This window comes from Betta splendens, chromosome 13 (genome assembly GCF_900634795.4).
Source record: "Betta splendens chromosome 13, fBetSpl5.4, whole genome shotgun sequence".
In the NCBI taxonomy this organism is placed as follows: domain Eukaryota; kingdom Metazoa; phylum Chordata; class Actinopteri; order Anabantiformes; family Osphronemidae; genus Betta; species Betta splendens.
In genome coordinates, this window is record NC_040893.2 from 11,356,856 (window position 1) to 11,363,226 (window position 6,371).

A 6,371-nucleotide genomic window follows, 5' to 3' on the forward strand; every position below is an offset into this window, starting at 1 on the left:
TATTACTAAGAGTTTAGACAGTAACACATTCAGTGCACTCAGTCTGGTTGTACAGTCCCGTAGAAAATAACTGTAAATGGCTAAGTTAATAGGAAAATGACAAGCAGACAGTCACACTGATGAGTCATACGCTCCACTCTTCAGTCGTCTGTCAGTTCGAGGCTCCTTTCACTTGTGTCAAATAGAGTTCTGAGCTCTAAGTTCAAGGAACAGTTAATTCATTCCTTACAAGGGAAGTGGCAGCCAAATATAATGGCATAGTTTAATGTAGTAGTCCAGGAATCACTGGTAGGAAAAGTAGAACGATTAGCTTTCCAGAGTAACTAAATTGCTAATAATAATAATAATAATAATAATAATAATAATAATAATAATAATAATAGACAAACACACGCACACACACATGCACGCACGCACGCACGCACACACACACACACACACACACACACACACACACACACACACACACACACACACACACACACACACACACACACACACACACACACACAGTTTATATATACAGGCACAATAGATTTCCAGTCTCCAGATGGAGAACTTTTTTAATGTCTAAGTTTGATTTAGGCATGTAAACTGATCAGACTATTAGAGGAAGTTAAAGTTCTTTCCTTCTCTCTTTGAAAAAAGGATGTATCACCCTCTGTGCCGTTCTAACTGTAGCCTGGTCTAGTCATATTAGCATCCGTGTGGTTTGAGTCATTTACCATGTCTCATGTAGCACACTGGCTGACCTGCTCTCAAGTAATGAATCATCACACCTGCATTAGTATTTCAAACGTAGGTTTCATTAAAAAGCTCTTTATGTTTAGTAATAAAAACTATAGAGCGACTGCGGAATTTAGTACGGGACGCATCGCCGTCATTGCTGCTGCAGCTGCATTTCCGCTATTTTTAGCATCTCTCGCTTGTAAATGTTTAATTTGACCCGCTAATGCAGTGGAAAACAATAAATTAACAGTCCAAACTGACCTGTGTGAAAGCCATGCTTGTATATATGAAGCAAGGCAGTGGTTCAAAGAAATAATATACCTCCATGTTTTAGTCATCTTAGTCTTTGTTCTTTTGCGCCATAAACAAATGTTTAAATTTCACGGTAAATCACGGTAGTTTGTGCTTACTTCAAAGAGGACGCCACTTTATTGATCAATAGCAGTGCTTTTTAGTTAATTCTCTATTTTGTGCATGGGCAACAAATGCAATATGGCCGTCAGCCTGTGAAGCCTCTCAGACGGCTGCAAACACAACCAGCCTCCTGCCTTCCTTCTCAGACAGGCCTCCGTTGTCATGGCAACATGCTATGGCGCAGCACTTATTGGGATTCAGCTGGATGGCAAGTGACTACTGTATTAGCTGTCCGGGTATTTGGTTCCCCTCTCTGCCGCTAACATCCTGCCCTCTCTGAGAATTTGCGCCACGCAAGAGTCTACGAAGCGATCGATGTTCGGCTTCGTCGCGCTCACATATACTTTGTGCATGTGTAGTGGTTTGTGTGTCTTTGTCTGCAGCAGAAATGAAACCCAAAGGACTTACTCGTCTGATAACGGCGAGTCATATGCCAGCGCTTTCGCACAAATGTCTCGCTTTAGGCTCCTCGCAGCAACAGTTTCATCCTTTTTATCTTTCTTGCTATTTTACTTTCATTTTTCATAATTCTTTGCTTGTTGTTGTGGCTTGTTCTCACCATATGCTGAGCGGAAATTCAGAATTTGTCATCAGTGCTTACGATTTTGCCACACCCAAACCTTACTTTATCTTCAAAGGCCTTGTGATTTTGTTTTATGTCTTTAACCTGTAAACTAAAAAAGCCCACATACCAAACCACAAACCAAGAAATGACAACATACGAGACAAACAGTCATGTCAAAAGGAGCGAAATGTCAATGCAACGGCTACTTCACACACCTCAGCAAAGTGTACTTCCGGATAAAATAGGTTAGAAAATGACGGAAATCATGCAAAACGTACCTTAGTAAATCAGAGAAAGTGATGCAGCGCAAACAGGAAACAGTATCATGCCGTATCCCCTTTCTACAGCCCTCAGTGAACCCATCTATACATAAAACTGTTTCGTGAAAGCGGTGCGAAAGTATTTTTTTCTGTGATGATCGCCGAACAGTGGTGTTGTCAGAAGCAGAGCTTTTTCTGACGTCTTTCTTCCTCCCTCCCTCTCTGTGTGCAGATGACTCCAGCTCCAACGTCCTTTGCCTCTATCCATGCAGCCCGGGTCCTGGACTAGATGTGCCCTGCCCTTCTCCGACTGTCCCCTCTTCCGTCCTGCTACAGCAATGGAAACAGCTGAGTTCACAGCGCGCGCAGCTCAACCAACGTCTCGGTCTGCCTGTGCGCTATCTGGCCAACTAAAGCGTTCACACTGCAGCCACTGAGCAGGAAACGGCAACTTTTATTAAGCATGGCAGAGGGCTGCGCGGGGAGCGGAGGGAGATGCTGGGTGCTACATCACACACCATCACACACCATCACACACCAGCTCAGCGCACGGCGCCACGGCAGCGACGCCGCTCGGCTGCAGCGTCTACCGACAGAGAACGCGGGGCATCTCCCCAGCAGCCACAGCACGACGCGGCTCAGCGATGGCCGAACGGAAAAAGAAGCACCTCTTGCAAGAATGTGTAGTCATCAGAATAATCAGTGTGCACCTTGAATGCATAATGCTCCATCTGCTTCATGCCTGTGCAGCAGTACAGTATATTACACCAACCTGCCTTTGTCCGTGCTTACGCGGTCACTGTGGTTAGGTAATGTAGAACATGAGAGAAGATGGCATCGGCTGCTGCCCCACTGACTAGCGTGGAAGTCGGCAGACAGATGTTCATCGATGTTTACACGCGCTGTTGCAGTGAGCAGCCGAACTGAGGAAGGAGAGTCGTGCTCTCAGCAGGGACTCTGGGTATATACCTATATAGAGGCTGCTGATTGATGCAACGGCAGCAGATGCGTCAGCACTGCAGACAAGGGGGAGGGGAGGAAGCTGAACCCAGCGTGGTACTGTGAGCCGCTCACTAGCTGCTGAGGACAGAGGTGGTGCTTTTATTTACATGGAGTCCGGACTGTGCATGTCCTGTGTGCGCGCTGGCCAGCTGGCGTCAGAGCGACTCCGCTTAATGCAATGTCGACTTCAGAAGCGACCGTAGCTGCTGCCGTAATATCATGCATGCAGCCACTTATTACCAGAATAGAACGGTGATGATGCCCTGAAACTATCTGCACACGATTAGCTTTGTAGTTTGTAGTTTAAGCACTGTACTGATACACCTTCACACACTACATTTAGAAACAAAATGAAAGCATCTGTCTAATCCTCTGTCTGTTGCACTGCATGTATTGTGGTATTACATCATCAGTTATAGCTTAAATTAGTCCTGTATTATCAGGAAGTTACAGTAATTGTTTCAAGTAGTTTAATTATAAAGTACATACAGTTTAAGGGACCATGGCTGTAAATGATGTCATTCATGTCATTCATGTTTTTAGACAATAAAAACAGGTTTGTTTTTTTATTGGTTGCTAGCATTTTTTGGCAATAAAGTGTTCTCGTGCAATGTCACGATTGGACCAGGATGCCAATAGCTGTGTTAAAGGAGAGCAAGGCATCTAGTTGCTGTCCTCTGGTGCAGGGTGTTATGTGACACACTCACTGGTCATTTGTTATGTAGACCTGTATGGGCTAAGTCAGTCCTATACAGCAATTCCGCCATTTAACAAGGCTGGAGTTTTTTAGTTTTTAATTTGCAGTGGTAAAAAGTCAAAGGCAATAATTTAGCATCAAAACGAATGCCACATCATCAAAGACCTCCTAATATAAAACAATGCAGCCCCACCTGATCTCCGTTCTAAACATTAGCGCTTTTCTGACAGCTTTTCCTTGAGTAGTAATTATAACCTTGTAAATGTATATTATGTATATGTATTGGACTGAATTAGTTCCGGTGTACCTAATAAAGTGGCCATGTACATATTGTTTATGAGAAAACAAAATTTTAACCACATTTAATTAGAGTACAGTATACCATGCAGTTAGTACAGTCTTCACTTTTTCCCAGGTTATATTGTACTAAATGCTAGGCTAATATAACTACTGGATGCTTTTTAGCTCCAACATGGAACCACTTCATTGCTTAGTCAACCCTTATTATTTTACCATAACTGGCAAAATTTGCCTTTCAGTTTACCTGATGCGTGTCGTTATTTGTACTGTAGATAAATTTAAAGCCGAACCAAAAAAAACCCAAGTGCTTTTACATTACTGCTATTATCTAGTGGATGTTACGGCGCGGACGTCTTCAGAACCACAGCCCAGCGTCTACAGGCCGCTGTGGAAGCTCAGCTGTGGCTTGGAGGGACGCTGACAGGCCAGCAGGCACAAACTGCAGTACCAGGACGAGCAGGCCTCATCCCCACTCTCAGAGCACGCACACTCTTAGCACACAATGACACTCATCCCTTGCTGCACTCATACTTTGAGTCGCCTACCAAAATGTCTCTGTGCGGAAGGTCTTGCCGGGCCTGTCTCTGCCGCTGTGGATGTCTCTCTGGTGTTTGTTCAGCAGCAGGAAAGCGGAGTAAACACCCCGGCTCCCGTTCTCCCTCCGGCCCAGATTAGGCCTCGCTACCTTCCTTCTCCACTTCTGCCTGTTATTGGTCCTGGCTGGGTTTCCTCACTCCTCCAGTGTTTGCTTGCCTTGTGGAGGCTGCTGTCACTGCTGCGTCACTCCTGCTGCATCACTGACCCACAAAGAGGAGCTGGGAAGGAGGGGTGGTGTTGGACGTGTAGAGGCAGGAGATCATCAGAAAACAACCGACACTGCTTTACACTGCTCCAGCCAACAAATGGATGAGACTTCCGCTCTGTCCCGGTTTGGGGCCTAGTTACATCTGTGGTATTCAGGAAGACGTCTGGGAAACAGATCCTTTATTGTTACGTAATGAATATTTTTCCTGGTAGACCAGACTCAGCTGAGAGGGCGGTATCCTGTGCTCCGACGCTAATAATAGGCCATAGGGTTGTCATGTAGAATCACTCCATCTCCCAGAGAGCATTTGGGCAGAAGAATATGTAATGTTGAAGGCAGTCTCATGGTTTATGGAGACACTCAAATCACACGGTTCTCTCATTCCTTAAAACAGGAAAATGCTCTGTTTTTGTTCCTGCTTGGCAAAGTCAGTAGGAACATTCATTTAGTATGTAGCTGTCTATTGCACAACATATTGGCCCATTGGAAAGAAGAGAAACAGCTCATACCTTGCTTACGCCAGTGCAGCCTGTTTCAGACGCGGTAGCGCTGCTATTGCAGATGCCCTTACAGATGTAGTTCTACAAGGTCCCAATCAAAAGTAAGTCTCTAGGCCTGGATATGGCAACCAGAATTACAGCACTTGTTTTGCACACGTCACCCCGGGGTTTATTTACTTGATCCTCCTTCTCTCATCATCTGACTCTAGTGTTTGTTGCCATGGTGCTCCCCCTGCTGGCTGCACGAGTGAACGCATACAGTAATAGGGATCATGAGCAATCCTTGGCAGTCTGTGGTTAGACACAGCCCTGACTGCTGAGGGCCTTCAGGAGACGATGGCCTTCTTTAGTAGTGACAACATAGTGGGCTCCCAGAACTGCTAAACAACCACTGACATTTTTAATGTTTCAAAAATGGTGATCACTCATTAATAGCTGTTTGTTATTTCAACATACAGTAAATGCGCAACCATGGTCAGTCTGTCTGTCCAAGTCTGTCTTCCTTCATTCACTCTGGGTAACAGATATTTTGTATTGACTAGGGGATGCGTGGAGGATATTTATTGTCTGAACTCATGTGCTTTTTCCGCGTGATTTGTTTGCTTGTGGACAAAGCTTGTGTGGATTTACTGGCAAATTAAAATTTAAGGACCAGTTGGAATGCAGCTCATGACGGCACATTCAGTCCAGCAGGTTTTATCAGCTCCTCCTTTTACAAATAAATTCAACACAAATTAATCTTAAAACAAATCAATTATGGAAACATATAGAGGCCCATTTTTCTTACTGGGCTTGTTAAATTTTATCGTAGCCCATTTAAGGCAGTAATGGTCTAATAAAATGTGGCACAGCAGTTCTTTTTGTGACGCCATATCACCTTTACGACTGGAGGTCACCACCAGTTTGAAATAAAGACGCGCCACAAGGAGCAACAGTGTAATTTGAACCCTGGCGCAAAAAGGTCCTCTTTAACAAACATAAACAGGATGTATATGCTGAAATGCACCTTGATGATGTCTTTATGGCTAAAAATACAAATTTTCTTTTGTTTTAAGCCTTTATACTGCATCAGATGTTTTAATCAATATTGTTTATTCAC

The 6,371-nt window shown here is 44.3% G+C and overlaps 1 protein-coding gene and 1 long non-coding RNA gene across 6 annotated transcripts in view; one reads left to right on the forward strand and one right to left on the reverse strand.

Moving 5' to 3' along the window:
* Window positions 1-3,539, forward strand: part of LOC114867735 (uncharacterized) — a 10,671-nt gene extending 7,132 nt beyond the window's left edge. For both annotated transcript variants that reach the window (XR_005898461.2, XR_003787921.3), the window contains exon 3: window positions 2,201-3,539. This is a non-coding gene — a long non-coding RNA (uncharacterized LOC114867735). The remainder of the gene's footprint in view (window positions 1-2,200) is intronic.
* The window catches only part of zbtb38 (zinc finger and BTB domain containing 38), a 10,520-nt gene extending 5,093 nt beyond the window's left edge, over window positions 1-5,427 (reverse strand). Inside the window, exons 1-2 of one of the 4 annotated variants that reach the window (XM_029170657.3) lie at window positions 5,282-5,427; window positions 4,513-5,156 (exon numbers count right to left, since the gene is read on the reverse strand). The gene's annotated coding sequence lies outside the window, so the exon portion shown is untranslated. Of the gene's footprint in view, window positions 1-1,986; window positions 2,205-4,512; window positions 5,157-5,281 lie in introns of those variants that run through there. The other 3 variants (XM_029170660.3, XM_055514311.1, XM_029170656.3) reach the window with 3 other exon arrangements.
* Between the last annotated feature and the right edge of the window lie 944 nt (window positions 5,428-6,371).